This window comes from Aethina tumida, chromosome 8 (assembly GCF_024364675.1).
Source record: "Aethina tumida isolate Nest 87 chromosome 8, icAetTumi1.1, whole genome shotgun sequence".
Taxonomy (NCBI): domain Eukaryota; kingdom Metazoa; phylum Arthropoda; class Insecta; order Coleoptera; family Nitidulidae; genus Aethina; species Aethina tumida.
Genome location: NC_065442.1, coordinates 5,977,826 through 6,002,077, shown reverse-complemented (window position 1 = coordinate 6,002,077; position 24,252 = coordinate 5,977,826). Strand labels below are relative to the sequence as shown.

At 32.5% G+C, this 24,252-nt stretch overlaps 1 pseudogene; it reads right to left on the bottom strand.

The window, feature by feature from the left end:
• Nucleotides 1-17,861: 17,861 nt before the first annotated feature.
• Nucleotides 17,862-24,186, bottom strand: LOC126266342 (ATP-dependent RNA helicase vasa-like; annotated as a pseudogene).
• Between the last annotated feature and the right edge of the window lie 66 nt (nucleotides 24,187-24,252).

Sequence of the window (24,252 nt, the reverse complement as noted above, 5' to 3'; positions counted from 1 at the left end):
ATTGTAGTCAATTGACACATCGTAACTGAAAGCAGCTCGATTCAAATTTGCGCGATTATTAGTTGAAAGTCGTGCTCGCGCTTCACGTGTTTGTGATATCCTAATTCTTTCATGTTCATTTCGGTCGTCACGTTCTTGTGCAGTAGGATTAGATCGGTAATTAGCTTGGTTTGTAGCATTTCGTGTTCTTCTACTTAAATTGCCTCGTCTTATAGGAGGCATTATTAAAATATTGTGTCACATGCAATAACTTTTTTTTCTTAGGTAGATAACAAAACACTGCAAACAAAACAAAAGCACACTCAGTAGAGTATAACAGAAAATCCAAGAAAAACAACACCGGCAAAGGCGGCAAATCGACATTGACAGTTGTTTTTTTAATTTGTTTTTTTTTTTTTAATCTGATATGACTTGAAATTCTTTAAAGCCATACCAATGTTTTATTTTTTCTTTGTCGCCTGCCGAAAGTAAAACAAAAGAAATAATATCGCGAAACCGATCGAGTTGTTATTATTATATTTTGTGACTATTCAATTTGGTCGGGTCCGCGATCACTTTTTTTTAGTTTCGGAACACGACATTAAATCCTCCAACGACGTATTCTGGGCTCCAACGCACACACGCACACTGTTTTGATAGATATGATTGAATTTGAACTTTGTATAGCGGTAAGAAAGTGCAAATTTACTTTTTGACGTTAGGAACACACCTACATTTCTTAGATAACTGTGAGTGCTTGTAATTTAATATGAACTTTATATAATAGCAATAAAGCTTAAATTGATTCTACGTTTTAGTTAGAAAACTTTTGTATGTGAAAAAGAAAAGGGCTGTTTTTAGGGTTTTCCCGGCAATTATCCGATTTTTTCTCGCCGTAAGAACCATCCTTGGACTACAACGAACATTTTAAAAAAAGAATTGGCCAAATTGGTCCATGCGTTGTTGAGTTATGCGCTTACCAACACATTTTGCGATTCATTTTTATATTATAGATTATTTATTGTACATTATAAAAGATATATCAGTCTTCTGTATACCACATATTATATATAACAAAAATATATAAATAATTACAAATACAACACAATAAATTTCTTCAACAACAATAACAAACAACATAAAAATAAATAATTCAAATTAGACAATAAACTTTCAAAAACATTAAAATTAAGATCTCTGGAAGTGGAAGGGATAGATTGACTAGAATTCAAATTAGACAATAAATTTTCAAAAACATTGAAATTAAGATCCCTGGAAGTGGAAAGAATATGAGAATGAAACAAATTTTTCTTGTGAAATCTGGTGGAGAGAAATGGTCTTCACAAACATGACATGTTTTGATAGAAGGATTAATATTACAAATTGACAAATTGTACGCCATACTAAATTTAATTTAGAATCGGAAGGTAGCTTAGAAAGCGATTTATTTTTGAAGTTAGGGTTACCAACATCATTATAATATGTATTGAAACATAATATATATTGAAACACATTTTGAGACAGTAACAAGACAGAGATTGAGGCTGAGAACTCATGGCTGAATTTCATAAAATTTTAAAATAAAATCACAGAAAAAAATTCTATATTTTGATAAAACTACCTAATCTATCTAAAAAGTGCCGAGTCTATTCTGGTTAAATCAATGATGCGGCAGACTATTTAACCTACAAAATAACATTAATTTATTCAACAGATAATAAAAAGTGTATTAATATATGAAGCATCTTATTCAAATTTGAGGTTATTTTATTTCTAATATGATTGTAATGTAAAGAAAACATCTTAGGTACTGTCACATAGGGACGATAGGACACATAAATAATCCTTAATCATCAACATACGAACATTGCCCCTAGAGCGATTATTGCTTTCGCATAATGTCTTGATTGGCATTGTCAGCACCAATACATTCCGCTGACTTGCCAAGACTCAGCGGTATATCTGGGTCACGCTTTACTGGTGTCAATAAACTATTGTAATGTTTTGTAATGTCAGACTATAAATAAAAGCGCGACGAAGATAAACAGAACAGAAGTGTGTGAACTACAACAGAGGTCACGAGTCGCCCGGAGGATACCAGTGAACCCCAAGAGCAGCCCTGAAGATGGTCCCTTACTTATTACTGTAAGTTAGACAATTTGTAATGTGTTTTTTCTATATAATCTATGAATAAAATTGTATTTATTTTGTACTGGTGTTTATCTGAGCTACTCCCCAACCCCCAATAAGTCACGGGTGTGACATGTGGTGGAGGCGCCTAAGGTTTCGGTTAGGGCTAATTCCTCATAATTAGTTCCCGGCCGGCACACTCGTAGGAAAATTGTGGTTGTGTGTTTTTCTTATAGAGAAAATAGTAATTTAGGAGCAGCAGCGCTTCACAAACAATGCCAACTCGCACAATCTAACCTCCCTTTCCTGGTCTGTACTTAACATTTTTTTTTATGGCAAATAAAGTAGTAACCTGAGCCACCTCAGCAGCTTTGAAAATAACAGTGCAAATGGAAACAGACAAAGAAAAGTTCTCACCGAAATATCGCAGCACAGAAATTGGCGTACCGCAAAACCCCTTTGAAAGAAGTTCAAGGCTGTCCCGATCACCTAGTAGGGAAACCGTAAATACTCCAACAACGCGGGAGCGGATTCTCGAAACTTGTGACGAATCAGCGGAGGAAATAGTCCAGAAGGAGTTATCAAAAGCAGGAGAAGAAAGTAGACGAAGCAATATGGACGAAACAATCGCCGAGAATCTGAAAGTGGACAAAATCCCGGCGCTGCCAAAATTCCTCTGCCCACCAACATTTAACCCATGTACGGGGAACGCAACAGTATATATAAGAAGCTATGAAAGAACGGCGACGGCAAATGGGTGGACGAACAGTCTAAAAATGACTTATTTTGGAACATTTCTGGAAGGAGCGGCTGACCACTGGTACCAACGGTACAAGATAGACGAGGACAACCAGAATAAAACATGGGAAGATGTAAAAATGGACTTCTTGAAAGAATATGGCAACCATGAGTCGAAACGATCCCAGGAAAGACAACTATATGAGAAAAAACAGCGACCAACTCAGTCTATTAAATCCTACTACTTTGGACTACAAGAGCTATTCGCCGAATACGACCAACAGTTCAGAGTAGAAGAATTCAGGAAATTCTTTGAAAACGGAATGGCCAGGGAATTCCACAACAGCTATAGACTAATCATGGACGACGATATGAGCTGGGAAAGACTTAAAGTGATAGTCAACAAGTTAGACGATGTGGTACAATGCGAACCAACAAGAGAAGCCCGTCCGACTAGAAACACTGAACCGCAACAGTTTGGATGTAACCATTGCCAACATCACAGTGAACCACATTACGCACCACCTCGTTATAACCAAAGGGGCTCATATGGACCACCGCGGCAAGGGTACCATGCAAGCAGAAGTTATAATCAAGAACAGACAAGACTACAAGACAGACACTATGTACCAACGCCAAGAACACGGAACATCGATGGAAGACCACGCTGTTTCAGATGCAACAGGGTGGGGCACTATGCCGTCTCGTGTCCAGAAAACTATAACACGCACAAAAGAAATCAACACTCAAATGGAAGCGGACGACAAAACTAGAACCCTCCGTCGTCCTCGCAAATAGAGGGTGTGGCGACAGAAAACAATACAACATCTTAACAATACCTTGCATAATAAACAATGAAAAAATATCAGCAATCGTGGATACAGGAGCAGAAAGGAACGTGGTATCGGCAGAGGTAGTCAAAAGTTTCGACAGTAGCGGAAAAGGAGCATTGTTGGTAGCAGGCGGTAAGAGAATCCCAGTTTTAGGAAAAGCAGAAATCAAGATACAAATTGGAGGAAGATACATGACCTGTGTAGCCAACGTAATTAAACAGCTGCCATACCCGCTTCTTTTAGGAATGGAGTTCCTGGTTGAAAACAATGTCGCCATCAATCTGAAGCAAGGTACTATAAACATAGGAACACTAGGCTTAACTATGAGTATAGGAGCACAGAAAAAAGAGACCGTCAAAGAAGATATTACGCAAATGGAAAAACTGGATACAAAAACAAAGGAAGATTCAAGTAAACAATATACAGACCGTTATAGTATTAGAGTAACGGTTAAGGAGGATATGTACTTGAACGCTGGCAAGACGAAACGCATTAAACTAAACCTGGAGGGCAGAAGAAGGGTAAATATGAAAAAGTACAACTTCCAGGAAAACGATAAATTCTTCACAAAGAGACGACTTCGAAGAAAATATAAGATCCACCACCGTCGAGGCGACTACTGGATGCGCGTGGAGTGCATAGGACATCAGCGAGAAAAAATCCTGAAAGGAATGACAGTAGGCTTTTTACATACAAGAGGAAAAGTAGAACCCGAGGATGGCATAGTACTGCTCAGCAGGGACACGGACGACAGGGTGACGTCAGAAGATCACAACTTGTATCATTTGCAGGAGGAAGAATTCAAACATAAATTAAAGGACTTACTGGCGGCATACAATGATGTGCTTTCAAAAGCCACAAAACACATGGGAATGACAAATTTAACGAAGCATCGAATAGAAGTAGAAAACTCGGAGCCCATAAAAAGTCGCCCATATAGAGTATCCCCAAAGGAGAGACAGACCATAGACGAACAAATCAAGGAGATGTTGGATCACAATATAATCCGTCCGTGCCATCCCCCGTGGGCCAGCCCAGTAGTAGTAGTAAAGAAGAAAGACGGTTCCACAAGATTTTGCGTGGATTACAGGAAATTGAACAACGTCACCAAAAAATCATCATACCCAATCCCAGTCATCGATGATATACTCACATACCTCGGAGACGCGCGATATTTTACTACCTTGGACATGTTTAGTGGTTACTGGCAGGTAAAGCTGGAAGAAGAGTCAAAGCAGTATACAGCATTCGTAGCGCAAGGACATGGTTCGTACGAGTTCAATGTCCTAAGCTTTGGACTGTGCAACGCACCGGCAACATTCCAACAATTAGCCGACAAAGTATTCGAGGGCATGAAGTGGAAGGACGTATTAATATACCTGGACGATATCGTAGTGTTTAGTAGAACATTGGAGGAACACCTACAGAAATTGGAAAAAGTTTTTCAGCGTCTAAGAAAAGCAGGACTCACCCTTAAGCCCAGTAAATGTTCTTATGCTAAAGAAGAGGTGGAACTATTAGGATACATAGTGAGCAGAGAAGGAATACTGCCAGACCCCGCAAAGCTGCAAGCAATACGAGAGTTTCCTAGGCCGAATAATGTCAAGGGGATCCAGAGCTTCCTTGGACTTTGCAACTTTTATCGAAAATTCATCCATAACTTCGCCACGACCGCAAGACCGCTACACGAGTTAACGAAAAAGGATGGCAAATTCTACTGGTTGGAGGAGCATGAGGATGCTTTTCAAACCCTAAAAAAGAAACTCTTGTCTGCACCAGTCCTACAACACTTCAACCCAAACGAAGGTACGGAACTACATGTGGATGCTAGCAAGCTAGGAATAGGTGCTGTTCTACTACAAAAAGGAGAAGATCAGAACCAACATCCAATAGCATACATCAGCAGAAGTCTGTCCAAGGCGGAAAAGAATTACAATCACGGAACTGGAAGGGCTAGCAGCGATATGGGCACTAGGATACCTGTGACATCTGATATACGGAAGACCAGTAAAGATAGTTAGTGATCACCACGCGCTATGTTGGATAAGGTCATTGAAGGATCCCACAGGAAGATTAGCGAGATGGTCACTAAAACTTTCCGAGTACGATTACACCATCGTACACAAAAGTGGCGCTAAACATCAAGATGCGGATTGCCTATCTAGAAACCCGGTCCTAACACCAGAAGAAGCAGAGGAAAACATCGACGACATCCCAACGTTTTTACTAATGCCTACGGACCTGGCACAAGAACAACGGAAGGATGTTGGACTGAAAGAGATCATATCAGCAATAGAGGACCCGTCAAACAGCCCTATAGGAACAGCAAAAAGAGCAAAAAACTTTCGGTTAGTGGACAACGTACTATACAAAATCAACCCCATGTCAACAGGCCAGGAAAATGTGTTTTCACTTCGACCGGCGAAACCGAAAGAAGGGGAAGAGGATAACGGAAAAGAGTAAGTAGAAAACAATAATGGAATATCGCGAGTTAAATACTCTGTACGTTCTAATACCAAAGAACGTGTCGGATAAATATAAATTAATGTAAAGATCGTAAAGAGTATTAGTATTAGTATTAATTAATTAAATAGGTTTTGTTTTAATAATAGTGTATAATAAACAGCAAAGTAAAGTCAATCATAAACAACATACTGCGTGAAAAATATTTTGTTCTAGTAAGCAATCCACACTAATCCTAGGGTTCACCATCGTATGGCTATAACACGGAAGCGGAACCAAGCTAATCTAATACACTCACCACAGTACCACAGCTAGTTGAAAGGACAAATCGAGGTGGACAGACCGAGACAGGCCAGGATAGAGTGACTTGGTGTGAAAGTGTAGAAGAACAATTGTTTGCCCGGGCAATCCGGGAAGCCAGGTGGTAACCCACAGGAAGAATTAGTGTGGAAGGACTTATAATCTTGTGATCACGTGATATGGAACTTGTGAACGTAGAATAGAAATTTAAAGTTGGGGGCCAACTTTAGGATGCCGGGGGGACATGTCACATAGAGACGATAGGACACATAAATAATCCTTAATCATCAACATACGAACATTGCCCCTAGTGCGATTATTGCTTTCGCATCATGTCTTGATTGGCATTGTCAGCACCAATACATTCCGCTGACTTGCCAAGACTCAGCGGTATATCTGGGTCACGCTTTACTGGTGTCAATAAACTATTGTAATGTTTTGTAATGTCAGACTATAAATAAAAGCGCGACGAAGATAAACAGAACAGAAGTGTGTGAACTACAACAGAGGTCACGAGTCGCCCGGGGGATACCAGTGAACCCCAAGAGCAGCCCTGAAGATGGTCCCTTACTTATTACTGTAAGTTAGACAATTTGTAATGTGTTTTTTCTATATAATCTATGAATAAAATTGTATTTATTTTGTACTGGTGTTTATCTGAGCTACTCCCCAACCCCCAATAAGTCACGGGTGTGACGTGTAAATTATTGAATTACAAAGCATAGTATCCAAGAATGATTTTATTTATTAAAAAATATAAGAAATAACTTACCTAATACAAAAATTTTAAACTATTTTATTCATTAGCTCCATTCCATCCTCCCGGCACCTTCGGATAGAAGCCCGTGCCATATTTAAATATTGCGTTGCTATTGACCAAAAAATTAATGAACAAATCTAATTAAATACCCATTACCAATTGTCATACCAATATTATAACATATCAATTTTAGAAAAGGAGTGTAACTTCGGGAACATTCGGGTGTTTTCATTCGATCCTATTCACTTGACCCCCTCCTCATGAAATTGTCCATAATCTTTAAACATTACTCGGAATCCCAGTCTGGGATAGTCGCCGAATTGTGCGCCATTCTATTGAGGGGCTGCACCTGGTTGTTATTTGTATACTTCCTGTGAATGTATAAAAAGACATTAAGTCGAAAAACTCGTGTTCTTGAGTTGTTTTTCCAGTTAAGGTACCACCACAGAACGTGGCCTCACATTAAATCAATCCGATTGAAAATGCCTTAAAATGTAACCTCAAACTCCCTGGGGACCAGTGTTAGTATATGTTGATCTTTTAGGTTTGGCGACTATTGTGAACCGGGTGCATTTAACATAGCTACCGTAATCCAGAAGAACGGCATTAAATCCCTATCGAACGGCAATGCTTTGGTACATCAGCACCACGAGCTGCAGCAGCTCAATGGCTACAGTGATGTCGTCAACAACATGGACTTTGAGACGAAGTTGGAGCCCGAACTCGACATAGTGGAACATTGTCTGTAGTTTTAGTGTCATCTGAATTTGAGGGAGATCACCCTGGGCGGTACGAACGACGAACACAGAAAGGAGAACGGCATGATCATGATAAATTTGTGACGGCTATATATATATACCGTACGAAAAATGCTCTTCGTGTCTGGATGTTGTAAGAGATGGATGCACGACAAAGAGAGAAAAGTTTTGCCCGGTAGTAAGAATCCCTACTCTCAGAGACAATGCGCCGTGCTGGTGCGCGCCGGCGCACAATGTAAATTAATCTTTGCGAATGCATTTAGTAACTCTCCGTATGCGTAGGGATGTAGTTCGAGTTCTTCGGATGCTCCATTTAAATTCCGTAACTTTGTATAATTTTCAATCTGTAAAATGAAATATTTTTTGAGGGTATATCAAAAACAAAAATAAGTATTCTAAAAATAAACTACTTTTTTGAAAATAAAAATGTATCCCAAAAATTAAATAAAATATACTAAAAACAACGTCTGCGGAGACGAACCGCATGCTAAACGCAGCAAAACCAAATGATCCCCTCCAGTCAGTTCGGCCCGCCCACATAATTGCATGTATATCTTTCCTTTTTGTTTACAAAGGGGTATTGATGTTCCGTCTCAATATGCGAGTAGACACGCTCATCATTTTTGATACGGTATATATATATATATATATATAATATGAAAAGAGTTTGATCTATCTGAATCCTGAAAGAGATAGCATGAACAGTAAAAACAGTAAGTCTTCCTTTCATAGAGAAATAATGGATATTATACTAGAGTTGAAAATTGCATTATTTTTCTGAATTTTATTCTTCTCTGTAACCAAACATGGTATTCTACTATTCTACTATATTAGGTGTCCAAATTACCTGACAATATCACTTGGTGATTTAACATATCCGTTTTGCTCATAAAATATACATTTTTAGAATCAACAAGGCCACAAATTCAATTTTGTCTGGTACGTTAATTTACTGTTAATACCACTCAGTTATACACTTTTAAAAACATTTTAAATGTGATATTTTTAGATAATTTTGACACTTTATTCCGTAATTTAGCTGAATTAGATGTAATATTCAGTTTAAATAAAAACATGTTTTCCGTTGAATTTAATAACCTCCAAAATTGATACTTACCAATTTTCACAGAGAAATATTATTTGAACCAGAGTTGAAAATCTCATTATTCTTTTAAATTTATTTCTTCTGAGTAACCAATACATGAAATAAGGTGTCAAAATTACCAAAGAATATCAATTAATGACATAATTAATGTACTATTGATAATATTCAGTTATCCGCTTTTAAAAATATTTTAACAGGGATATTCTCAGATATTTTTGACACTATATTTTGTAGTTGGATTAAAATAATGTAATTTTCAACATAAACTAAAAGAAGTTTCCTTTTGAATTTAATAATCTTCAAAACTGGTACATACCAATTTTCTTCAAAGAATATATGTTATTTGGGTTAGAGTTGGAAATGGCATTATTAGTAAATGTTTAATATAATAATTTTTATTAAGCCATTTAAATTTAAGTGAATGTGACTGAGTATCTAAGTTTAATACCTTAAACTAATAGTATGTATTAATTAGTACCACTTCAAATATTCTTTAGTTTTTAATTTCTCCCTATTTTCCTCAACCCTTTGGTTCTATTCTCTCTGGCTATGATCTTCGGATCGGTGCCCGGACAAGGGTTTTTAGTCTGTGTAAATGTGGCACTTGCCTCCGAACTCCATGTAGGAGGCATCTAGTACTTTGCCTCTCTTTGATAAAAAAAAAATCTTGAAATCATGGCTTTTCTATGACTGAGACATGCCTCTAGCCAACGAGATAACTTCAAATACTGACACAAACAAAGTTCCTGATCCTTTGGTGTGTTTAGTTGAGGAAAAGTTTTTTCTTTTAGTTCTCTTTTTTATGATTTTTATGTAATAAATAAATGTATTATTTCCAGTTTAAATTATTATGATAAAATGTATGTTCTTAAAAAATTAAACTTCCCATTTGTAATGTGAATACTTTAACCGATACGAAACACTAAATTTGATTGCCTATATGATAATAAATAAATTATTTTTCTGGAGCTGCCTTTTATTTCCATAGGGTAATTAGTACATAGCAATTTTCTCTTAAATGAAATAATTAATACCATAAATGTATTATCCACATACAACATAACAATAATTTATTTACTAACCAATTAAATTATTTGTATTTAAAACGCAATATCCATATCACTGTCATAATCCATTTCAGTATTGTCCTCCAGTTGCTTGATTAAATTCTCTCTTTGGGGTTCCTGAAATATATCAATATGAGATTTATGTCAATTTTAGTCAGTGGTATGCTTATACTTGTTTCTTGGCAAGTTGCTCTACCAGAGTCTATGAAAATCATTAGGGATTGAAAAAATTGTATCTGGAAGAGTTGGTGAAGGCCGATATACATCAGGAGAAAACATTTTTGGAAAATAATATTGTTCCGGTATTTCCGGAGCCGATACGAATCCACCTTCAGGTTTGTCAATCGTGGATTCTTCAATATAAGGTGAAAACATTCCTTTTGGCTTAACAAATTCTAATTGGGGTATTTCTGAAATAAGGGCTTCAATGTTATCTGTACAACTGTCATTAGATGTTGTTAGATTAGAGGTAAAATCCTAAAATGTTTCCATATTTATATATTGATCTTCCTGACCTGAAAGATAACATGTTCCTCTTTCTTTTTATTTGTTCTCTATTCAGTCCAGTGTTTGGAAATAATTCTTCAGGATTTAACTGGCTTGAAAATCATGGATTTTTCAATATCCGGTGAAAACTGCCCTCCTAATTTAATGTTCTACTTGTGGTATTACAGAAATAGGAGCTACCATATTACTTGAATGTGGTATTACAGATATAGGATTTCTTTTTAGATTTAGACATCATATAAATTTGATTAACGATGTATAATCATAATTATCAAATTTTATACATTTTTAAAAAAAATTATATTAATTATTTATGAATTCCACATGTGATAAGGACTCATATGTCAATGGCTTTCTTACATGTGGCCTTTGTAATTCTACATCACAATCACTTATACTTACAGATTTCTATGATTATTCAGTTTACGTATGAAGTTTTATTAATTTGCTAATTTGGAGCAAATATGAAAAACGCAATATTTTTATTGGAAAATTGTCACTGTATAGTCTTTTTAAATATCTAAGCTTTGACATGACATATTTCATTTACCAAATATGCTTTATCTTTTGAGTTTTTTGTTGTAAAACATGGTAGAAAATTGCCCAAAAAATTGGCCATTAATATTAAAGAATATTACGACTCAAAACTATGTCATGTCAAAGATTGATTAATATATAATTTAAATGTGCTGATGAATTAGTTGCATAAAGATTTCGACCTGAAAAAAACATTACGCATGCTACGCATCATTACTTGACAAGCTGAAGGTAGAAATTTCAGAACAACGGCCACTTTTGCAGAAAAAGAGAATCCTGTCTCAGTTGCCACTGCAAAAATCCACGAATTACGGTTTGTTCATTTTCACGTCGCAATTCTTTGGCTTTTGGCCTTTCTCATGTTTTTAGAGAAACTTGACTTTCTTTTAGACACTTACGTTACTAACTAAATAAAATAACCTATAAATAGTTTATCAATTTCAATGTAAATCTGAATATTGAACACAAATGTACTTAATTTATGATTATTTATAATTATTACTTAAAGGTAAAAAAGCAGTAGAAATGTAACAAAATATTTTGAATTAAGATAAGATAAGAAGAAGAGATCGGTGGAATTATAAAAGATACCTATCAATCAAATCAAACTATCAATCAATCGTTGGTGGAAGAAGTGGTGGGAGGCGTCCGATGTGACAGCCCAGTGTAGGCATGCGCGTTAGCTACGCGTGGTACTGGACAGTACTTGGACATTGCAACATTACTTTATTTTTCTAAAATAAAAAAATTTTTCTAAAATATAAGTAGCCTAAGTTACTCCTTATTACATCAGTTACCTGCCAATAAAAGTCCCATCAAAATCGGACCAGCCATTTTGGAGATTAGCCGAAACAAACAGACAGACAGAGAGACAAAAATTGCAAAAAAATGTTATTTTGGTATATGTACCATATTTATATTCATATGCATGTAGTAAAAAACGATTTCAATGTTACAAACAGACACTCCAATTTCATTTATATGTATAGATCTACAGATTATTTGTATATAGGGAATATATTTTAAATTTTCTGTTTTAAATATGTAATAATAGCGTATGTGAAATATATGTTGGGAATCACAATACTTGTTTTTTTTTAAAATTATTTATTTAAGTTTAAACAAATACAATTAATATATTAAATGTTTCTAATGGATTTAAGTGAATGAATTACGTTGTTAGAATAGAATACTGTTAGAAATGCTAAACGAATGATCTAATCGAATGTCGTTATAAAATGCAATGAACTTAAGATAAAATATAATTCTAAGGTATAAAATCTATAGCATGGCAACATTATTAAAATTGCAACTACGGAGGAATATAATATTATAAAATAATTAAAATGGAAGTAAAATATAAAAATATAGAATATAAATTCTAATACTAATACGCATATAAATAAATAATTAGGGTATCGAATATAACTTTTAAATACAAAATCTCTTAATATTATTTTAAGTAGGGAATGCATATATCAATCGAACAATTTTTAATATTTTTGTTCTTTTTCTTCATATATTTAAGGTATGTCATGTGTGTACTATCGGATGCATAAGTGGTCTGCCACTTTCCGAAGCGCTTTACCTCGACCGTCACATTCTGTTACCGTGCATCGTTTTGGTTCAAAAACTGAATTAATCTATATTAGTTTTGACACTGCCTAAAGTGTATCGAAATTACAGAATAACATTTTATACTATAAACAGGACTGCAAGGATTGAAACACACTAAATTATTAACTAATTTTGTGAACTGAGAGAATATTTTTGTGTTTTGTAATATTGTAATTTGTATTAATATTTAAAATATTACATACAAGAAATAAAATAAACTATTTTCATAATAAAACCAAGTATTTGTGAAACGTAAAATAGTGCATATTAAAACATTTTAAATGGTATGAACAAATATAATAAAAAAGATCGAGTGATTAGAAATTGTTCGTACCTATGAGTTGAAATTTCACGATATACGACAATTACTTAAATGTTATTAGTATATAATATTCTATTTAATAATAATGGCAAATTGTTAATTGTATTTACTCTTATGCTGTTAAATAAAAAGTTAACGGTCATGATTCACAACACCCAGGTACTTTTTTAAAACTTTATTTTATGGTCAATTTTGCTATTAATTTCTTTATGTAGATTAAAATTAAAACAATAAATTAACAATAATTATTAACAATATATCATACATTTTGTTGTAAAAAGCGACGAAAACAAAATTTGGATCTATGAATTCAAAAATAGTACTTTTGTTTGTTCAAAAAAGATCCTCACTCTTGTTTTTCATTTATTGTTTCTTTCAATATTATTTGTTATTGTATCTTATAACTCATTCATCATTTGTAATCTGTTTCTATAAATGTTATTCTTTATATGTTATTCTTTATATGTTCTTGAATACAGTTTAAATAGCCTGGTGTGTAAGATATTAAAAAAATGTATACATTAAGTTTTCATGTTATATAATTTTGTAATTATTATTATTTAATTTCTTTATTATCGATATTTATTTTAAACAAATAAATTAAATATCAATATTGTAAATGAAAATAAAAAAATTATAAGATTAAAATATAAGATATTTATTGAGTAAACATATATAATATATTAGTTATAATAATGTTTATCCATTCTATCGTTTTCAGATTCTCTCAGTTACACATATTTTGTACTTTTTTATTTATTTAAATTGTTTATGAGATTCTGTACGTAATATTATACAAATATTTAGAAATTTAAGAAAAAATAAATGAATAAATAGAATGACTAAATTATACGAATTACCTGATTTTTAAAATTATTTTATACTTTCACTATTTTGGCGTATTTTTATCAACAATGGATTTTTTAAAAATTATTTATACTAATCAATTTTATAATTAATTCTGTGTATGTGTGTATTTTGTATTCGGAACGTTACTGCTGTTTATATTAGCCGCGAAGTGTTTCTTTTTGTCTTTTTAGTTTATTAAAATTGAATATAAAAAAACTGACTGCGAATCTCCAACATTGTAGTTGATACATAATTTAAAATTAATATATCACAAAATTCACGTCGTGTTTGGATTCGATTCTTAAATCTAAATCTTAGATCTCAGAAAGTCGGTTTGCACAATGACCATAGTGTTTTCCAATTCATTTTATAATCACAAAATTGTATTTATTTTATTCCTTCGCTACAAGGAAAATTATTCGCATACGCGTTTCTTATAACAGTTCACATTGAATCGACAACACATTTGGGAATCTCATCTTACGATGTAGTGTGGAGTAGGCGGACCACTTACGCACGCGATAGTACTTAGTTTTTGCCCCAATTTGTTGTTTTTTTAATTTACACTGATGCCTAGAGCGTAATAGTGCTAGAAAACCTTTATTTAATGGCTTCGTGGCAGAATTAGACCACCACATTTCACGAATTTTTTCAGATTTTTTAGTTTGGCCACATTTGTTTAGTTCATCTGATTGGTTGAAGTAGGATCGTTGTCGGAGACATTCTGTTTCTTAAGGGTCTTAAGTCACCACCTACTTCACCCCCTTCCTAGAATCCAGGTGTTTAAAAACTCTGGGATTCATTATTTCGGTAGATTTTTACCAAAATTTTTCTAGTGTCTAGACAAGGTTCTTTTAGTGTTTTTTACTTACTGTTTGTCGAATCAATTGTTATAATATTCGTTAAGTTCAACCTTTTTGCTATGTGTTTTAGTTAATTTTAAATTCATATTTTTATTTCTTTTATTTTTTTATTATATTTATTTGTTAATATAGTTAGGTTGTTTTAACCCGAGTTTTAATTAGTCCCGTATTATAAATTTATAGACAGTAAAACAGTGAAAAAAAATTAAGTAATATTTCGGTTTGGTGTAAGATGTATTGAGTATGATACATCACTCGAAGATCTGTTCAACGAAAACAAAGGTTAGTGAAATGAAATTGAAATTAATCATTGAATAAAAATTGTATAGTCTAATATTATTGATATCTTGTGTAAATTAAATCGCCCCCTTTAAACTCTTGTAACGAGTCTTTCAAAAAGACTTCGGTTTTACCGATTTAACATCTATTTAATCGAATTACCATCGACAACCCGTTACAAGAGTACGAAGAAAAAATAACTTTGGCCGATTAGGTGGATTGTAATAAGAGCTAAAAAACCGTTATTTAATGGCTTCGTGGGAGAATTTTTAGACCATCACTTTGTTTAGATTCTCAAATTTTTTCAGATTTTTCATGGGTTTCCTTAAAACTAATTTTGCATATGTGATTTCTTTTCCTTGGGTTTTTACGTATCTTGATGTAGAAATATTTAATAAAAATTTTAGGAAATTAAATTGAAATTTTAAAGAATTGTGTTTTTTTCAATATTAGTAAATTTAGTTAATCAATTGATTTTTACATTATTGAAAATATTTGTAAGTATAATTGTTTTTCCTTGCATTGTATATTTAATTGCATTAAGGTTTTTTAGACCAAGTACGGAAAATTTAGAGTAGCGTCACATAACAAGGAAACATGTTGATCAATTTACAATAATGTTGGTCAGTGCTGAAAAGTATGTTTTTAACAAACAGGATTGTTTCTGATGTTAATTCAATCGGTATAACCAAAGTCTTTTTGAAAGACTCGTCACAACAGGTTAAAGGGAGCGATTTAAATTTTACACAAGATATTGATGAGGTTAGACTATATAATTCTTACTCTATAATTAATTTCAATATCACTAACCTTTGTTTTTTTTCAACAAATCTTCTGATGTATTACACTCAATACTCACACCTTTAATCAAACCGAAATATTAGATAATTTCTACTCAGAACTTAAATTATAGTTCGGAATTAATTAAAACACAATTTTAAACAACCTAACTATATTAACAAATAAATATAAGAAAAACAAAAAAAAAAACAAAAGATATATAAATATAAAAATTGAATGATTTAAATTTACTTAAATACTTGGCAACAAGGTTGAACTTAACGAAAATTAAAACCATTGATTTACAGTAAGTAAAATTAACTAAAAGAACTTCGATCTAGACACTTGAAAAATTCGGGTAAAATCTTCCGAAATAAATGAATCTCAGAGTTTTATAAACTCGGAATCTAGGAAAGGGGTGAAGTAGGTGGTGACTTAAGACCCTTAAGAATCTGAATGTCTCCAACAACGATCCTACTTCAACCAATCAGATGAACTAAATAAATGTTCCTTTTCTCAACATTCTTGCCAAACTAATCTAAATAATAATAATGTAATGTACAATAAATTATTTCAATACAATTACAATTACAATTCTGATCTTATTTGCCAATATTGTAAAAACATAAATAAAAAATTACAATTCTCTAAAATTTCACGTAGGGGTAATTTATTAAACTTTCATTAATTAATTTAATTTAATTTCTGAATATTCTGTAAATTAATTAAAGACATGACACAATCATTAAAACTTCGATCCCACTCTGCGACCACACCCTGACACTCGATAAGGGTTCGAAACTTTCATGACGGTATTTCCTGTCCGTTTTCTGTTTAAAAAAATATGTCACTGAATAAATCAATTATATATAGGAGTTGTAATAACGAATGCTGGAAGTACTAATGGCTCCCTATAACTTTTGTAATAAGAGCAAGAAAACCGGTATTAAATGACTTCGTGGGAGAATTTTTAGACCAACACTTTGTTTAGATTCTCACGAATTTTTTTCAGATTTTTAAGGGTTTTATTAAAATTAATCTTACATTTGGTAATCATAAAATAGTCGTAAAATCATACAAAATTTGTTTTAAAATATTCCTATCTTAATGTCTACGTTAGTTGATTTTTAACATGTGTGTTTTCTTTTCGAACCCTTATCGAGTGTCAGGGTGTTGTCGCACAGTCGGATTGATGTTTAAATGATTGTCATGTCTGTAATTAATTAATTAATTTTTCTTATATTTATTTGTTAATATAGTTAGGTTGTTTAAAATTGAGTTTTAATTAATTCCGAACTATAAATTAAAGAACAATAAAACAGTGAGTAGAAATTATCTAATATTTCGGTTTGGTGAAAGGTGTGAGTATTGAGTGTAATACATCACCTTAGTTGAAGAAGATCTGTTCAATAAAAACAAAGGTTAGTGATATTGAAATTAATTATAGAGTAAGAATTGTATAGTCTAACCTCATCATTATCTGGTGTAAATGTTAAATCTCTCCCTTTAACCTGTTGTAACGAGTCTTTCAAAAGGACTTTGGTTATACCGATTGAATTATCATCGGTAACCCGTTACACTTTGAAAAATAACTCAGCATCAAAATTAGTGGTACAAACATTTTAGTTACACCATCGATGTGTCAAAATTTTTTGAAAATAAATATATTAGTAAAAACTTTTTTTCTTTTAGATATTTTATTTACAATTACATATACAATTTAAAAATTAAAAAAATTTACAGGCACTAAAAATAACAAAGTTGATGACTCAATAAAAACCGAAAATGTTGATCAAAATAAATTAGAAATGTAATAATAATAATTGTCTTTATTAATTGAATAAATTATTTTAATGTTTAGGTCCAGAACAGTATCGTAATTAGGGATTTTCTGGAAGATTTAATTTATGTTCACATCTGTTCTAAATTTCACTTAAAATTCTAATCATAGGGATAATAAAATTAAGGCAAAAATAAATTTCAAATTAAAGAGTAGTTTTTATTTTGAACAAAGGGAAATACATGTCTTACAAAGTTTTCAGTATCTAGTTACAAAATTACAATACTTAACACAATTTTATTTTTATAGCAAAACGCTTACACAAAGGTGGTACGTAAAAAATTAATAAAACATTACCATTCATCTGCACATGGATCAAATACAACTTTAACGTCAGTACCATAATCGTTACCTCTGACATCCCTGCCGTTAAAGGCATCCGAAGATTTGCCGCCATATTCGGGCTTGCGCAGAAACTCCGGAACGGTGATGCCGACCTGTTCCAGAATCTTCGTCAGTGGCCCGGCCAGGCCTGAATCGACGTCCGGATCGTAGAAACTGGTGGCTTTGCCGCAGTTCCCCACACGGCCCGTCCTACCGATGCGGTGAACATATTCGTCTATGCTCTTCGGCAAGTCGTAATTTATCACGTGCTGGATACCTTCGATGTCGTGACCTCGAGCCGCAACGGCGGTCGCAACTAAAATATTTCTTGTCCCACAGGGCCTGCTCGCGCTCTCGTTGAAGTCGGTCGCCGTGGATGCTGGTCGATTGTATGTCGCTTTCGCTTAACAAGGCGGCTAGGAAGTCTGTGTTGCGCTTCGTTTCCACAAATACAATGGTTTTTTCTTTGCCTTTGGCTGTAACCAAGGGGGGACAAGTGAATTTGACCGAATGGAAACATCCGAAAGTTCCCGAAGTTATATATATAAATGGTAATGTTGTGTTTGCGGTTGATAAGTATGAACCTATGCAGAACGTACGTCGCTATCTGACCGCTTTACTTCTAATTTGCGGGCGGTGTTGCCAATTTGTGTTATAAGTCGTATTTGGAGGAATTATAATTTATTTTTATTTGACATTATATCATGCCTTTGTTGTGCCAAATAATACGAAAGAAATGAAACGAAACAATAAATACGGAATTAAAATTTATTGTAAGAGAGGATATTGTTGTCTAATGCACTTAAGTATGGCATTGAAATGGTCTCCGTTTCGGAATTTATTTCTCCAAATAAATTCATGCATATATGAGAGAAATAAATCTTCTGTAGTTCCAAATTGGTGACGAAGTTTCCTTTTGCATCGCATCCACATGTTCTCAACATTTTGAGTGTGAACCATATTATTTTCAAGATGAACGAAATTTTGCTGTAAATATTTTCAAAAAAAAAAAAAAAAGAAATGGAAACCTAATGTAACCTAACCTGACCTATTTTTCATCAGTTTCAGTTCATCAAAAATAGAATATAAAAAAATTGTCAATAATGTAATTTGTCAATTTTTGTTGAATTTTTGAAAATTTTGTAATTTTTATTAAATTTAATATTGACAATTTTTTTTGATGAACTTTCTGAAAAAATGTAGGTCAGGTTAGGTTATATTAGGTTTTTATTTATTTTTGTTTTTTTGAATATATTCTATTTCTGTTGAACTTATTGAGAAAAATAGGAACACAATATAAAAAAAATTGTTCATAAAAATTTCAATGAAAAATCTCATTAGTCAATATTTTTCAACTAAATCTTAATTTTTTACTTATTGAAAAGATACTCTTCGGCGCGAGTATAATATTTTGAAAAAAATAATAGGAAGAATGTCTTTCTTTCTATTTTTTACAGCCAAAATTAGGAGCTACGAGTCTAAACAATTAACAAAAGTTTTATATGAAACATAAAAGTAAAGCTAAACATTACATATAATCTACAATTTGAAAAAAAAGTATACTAACCTAAATAATAATTAAATATACAATAAGTATTTAATTATTTAGGTATTATTAAAAGATGCTGTGATTAAAGAAAAACTAGTTAGGAATTTTATATAAAATTTGGTACTTCATTTGAGACTCCAATTACCTCAAAAGATAACTTGTTTAAAATTTAAGAACGAAATAACAATGCTGAAAATAAACAAATAATAATAAGTACATTTTAATAGAATAGACATATGAAAATACCATTAACAAATAAAACTATGTAAAAATACAAATACACAAAACGAGGCACAAGACACAAAAGCGCAAAGACTAATAAGAAAATAATGAAATGAAATGTGAATGGCAACACAGCGTATGAAGCTCACGCCGGTTGTCGGTGACGTACGTTGGGGATATACCCATACTTATCAACCGCAAACACAACATTACCATATAAATTTGAATAAGATGTTTTATATATTAATATACTTTTTCTTATCTGTTGAATAAATTAATGTTATTTTGTAGGTTAGTCTGCCGATCATTGATTTAACCAGAATGGACTAGGCACTTTTTAGGTATGTTAATATTATATAAAAAGCGGGTATTCCAGGTTCCAATTAAATTGGGAAGGTTCGATCAATGGGAATTAGATAGTTTTATTAAAATATAGAATTTTTTCTGTGATTTTATTTTAAAATTTTATAAAATTCTGCCATGAGTTCTCAGCCTCAATCTCTGTCTGGTTACTGTGTCAAAATTTGTTCAATATATATATATTATATTTTAATACATATTATAGTGACGTTCATAATCCTAATTTTAAAACCTAAAACAGTTTCCTTTGCCACCATTACTTTTTCATTCTCATATTCCTTCCACTTCCAGGGATCTTAATTTTAATGTTTTTGAAAGATTATTGTCTAATTTGAATTCTAATTCGAATTATTTATTTTTATGTCGTTTGTTATTGTTGTTGAAGAAATTTACTGTGTTGTATAATACAAATACAATATTTGTTTATTTTTTTTATTTATTATATGTAGTAAATAGAAGAATGACGTATTTTTTATGATGTACAATAAGTAATTTGTAATAAAAATGTTTTAATTCCGTAGCTTGTTTTATTTCTCACAAATTACCCTATAATATACCAATCAATTTGAATTTAAAACTATTCCCGCCAATTTTGTCAAATGTCAAATACATACAACTATAAAGGCGACATCAATTGAATAATTTAAACATCACAAATCAATTTATCGTCCAGTGTTTTCTCATTTTTGGTAAGAGGTTGGTACTTCTTGGTTGTTCTGTGGTGCCGGGAGGATGGAATGGAGCTATGAATAAAATGGTTTAAAATTTTTGTTTTAGGTAAGTTATTTCTTATATTTCTTAATAAATAAAATGTTTACATTATTAATCATATTAGAAATAAAATAACATCAAATTTGAATAAGATGCTTTATATATTAATATATTTTTTCTTATCTGTTGAATAAATTAATGTTATTTTGTAGGTTAAATAGTCTGCCGGACCATTGATTTAACCAGAATAGGCTCGGCACTTTTTAGGTATGTCAGTCTTATTATATACCGTATCAAAAATGATGAACGTGTCTACTCGCATATTGAGACGGAACATCAATACCCCTTTGTAAACAAAAAGGAAAGATATACATGCAATTATGTGGGCGGGCCGAACTGACTGGAGGGGATCATTTGGTTTTGCTGCGTTTAGCATGCGGTTCGTCTCCGCAGACGTTGTTTTTAGTATATTTTATATAATTTTTGTGATTACAATCATATTAGAAATAAAATAACCTCAAATTTAATATATTATATATATATATATATTAATACACTTTTTCTTACCTGTTGAATAAATTAATGTTAAATTGTAGGTTAAATAGTCTGACGTACCATTGATTTAACCAGAACATATATATATATATATATATATATATATATATATATATATATATATATATATATATATATATATATATATATATATATATTAAAAGGGGATATTCTAGGTTCCCACTAGATTGGGAAGGTTCGATCAATTTGAATTAGGTAGTTTTATTAAAATATAGAATTTTTTTGTGATTTTATTTTATAATTTTATAAAATTCAGCCATGAGTTCTCAGCCTCAATCTCTGTCTGGTTACTGTGTCAAAATGTGTTTCAATATATATTATATTATGTTTTAATACATATTATAGTGACGTTCATAATCTTCATTTTAAAAATAAATCGTTGTTTAAGCCAACTTCCAGTTCTAAATTAAATTTAGTATGACGTTCAATTTATTAATTTGTAATATTAATTTTTCTATCAAAACATGTCATGTCTGTGAAGACCATTTCTCTCCATCAGATTTTACTTTAACAAGAAAAATTCGTCGCCTTAAACCTAAAACAGTTCCTTTGCCTCCATTACTTTTTCATTCTCGTATTGCTTCCACTTCCAGGGATCTTAATTTTAATGTTTTTAAAAATTCGTTGTCTAATTTGAATTCTATCCAATCTATTCCTTCCACTTCCAGAGATCTTAATTTTAATATTTTTGAAAGTTTATTGTCTAATTTGAATTTTAATTCGAATATTATTATTGAAGAAATTTATTGTATTGTATTTGTATTTATTTATTTATTTTTGTTATATGTAACATGTAGTATACAGACGACTAATATATTTTTTATAATGTACAATAAATAATTTGTAATAAAAATGTTTTAATTCCATAATATACCAATTAATTTGAATTTGAAACTATTCCCGCCAATTTTGTCAAATGTTAAATACAGAAAACTATAAAGGCGACATCTATTGAATAATTTAAACACTACAATCAATTTATCGTCCAGTGGAGTTTTTCATTTTTAGAGATTGGTACTTCTTGGGTGTTCTGTGGCTGTAACAAATGGTTATTTCTCATAATTAGTCCATTTTCAGTTCGTGGAACAGATTAAACAGATTTTATATTATGTATCATGAGCTATGTAGGGATTATATAATTAAAAAGAAAGGTAAATTCTTATATTTTATGTTTTTATTATTTTTGTAGCATGGAGACAGGTAAAGGGGTTGTTGGCAAGTAAAGAAGAAGTTAGAAGGAACTTTGAAAAAGGAACCTATAGCGACTCACCTACCGGGACTGTCTAGAAGAATTTTAATGACTGGACATAGTAAGTTAAGAGACAGTGGTGACAAATATCTTTTTCTTTTGGACACATTTTTCTTTAGCTGTTATATAAAGTTTTCTTTTAATGAGAGTAAATAATTTTGTTAAGGTTTGGTCTTTTGACTAAAAATAATTATTTAACTGTAACTAATTTCTGATGAAAAAAGTATAATAATAGTGTATAATAAATATATTACTTTTAGTTTTAATTACTCTGTCTAAATAAGTAATAAGTTGACTAAGATAAGAAAATTAAGTACGTAACTCACATTTCTGAAGCATTTCAATCAACATTTCTCTCTTGTTGTACTTTGATACCATGTGAAAGTACTGTTCCACATCACTTGAGGCGCTGCCCACGATGTCAACAGCCACAAATATATAATTGTATAAAAATTTGCCCGCCAAAACTTGAACCTCTTCGGGAAAAGTAGCAGAAAACATCAACGTCTGTCTTACACCCTAGAATCAGTTTCAATTAAACCAAGGATGGAGAAAGCAGACAGTATTTTACCGTAGCTGGCATAGTCTCGTGGCCAAGCATCTGCTCAACTGCTGATATAAATCCCATATCTAGCATGCGATCCGCCTCATTCAGAACGAAACAATTGCAAGAAGCAAAAGAGACGGTGTTACGCGAAAGAAAATCAATCAGACGACCAGGAGTTGTCACCAAAATGTGGCAACCTCGGGAAACTTGACTAGTCTGATGAAATACTGATGTGCCGCCATAACACATTACGACCTTAACAATTGTGTGGTAAGCAATTTTCGGGCTTGTATGGCAAGTTCTCTGGTCGGAGAGATAATCACCATAATGGGATGTGCTGTGCCATTTTCAGTGATAGGTGGAGACTGATCTTCCATTCGTTTGTTTTTTATGGGAAGTAGGAACGCGGCGGTTTTTCCTGAGCCAGTTTGGGCACAGCCCAACAAGTCTCTCCCGTTTGCAATAATGGGTATTGCATGTTTTTTTATAGGCGTTGGTGTGGTGTAACCAGACCTTTTCACATTATCACATAACAGTTGTCTAAGTTGGGATGCTTCAAATGAAGCAATCGGCCTGGGCACGTTCTGTGCCGACACATTTACTTCAACGTCAGTCAGTTTAATAAAATTCACACCTAGAAAAATGTCTCATGCCACATTGTAATTAAAATAAATTTGACTTTATTTACCCGAAGTAATGGTGGTTGTGAAGATATCATCCTCTCCGACCCCTTCCAGGGGCACGTAAATCTCCCGCGGTTTCTCCGGACCGGTATCGTTTGTGTCAATATCAGTGCGACCTCTTCTGTTGGAGTCGCCCATGTTGCGACAACGCCTTCCCTTATCGTCTTCACCCCAAGCACCGTCGCTTCTTCCACCCCAGCTGTCGTCCACTCCGCTGCCACTTCGGGTTTGATTGTTGCGACCTATTAAAGTTTTTGAAAAATAAAATCATTATTAAATTAATTTTTCTTTTGTTTGTTTTTAG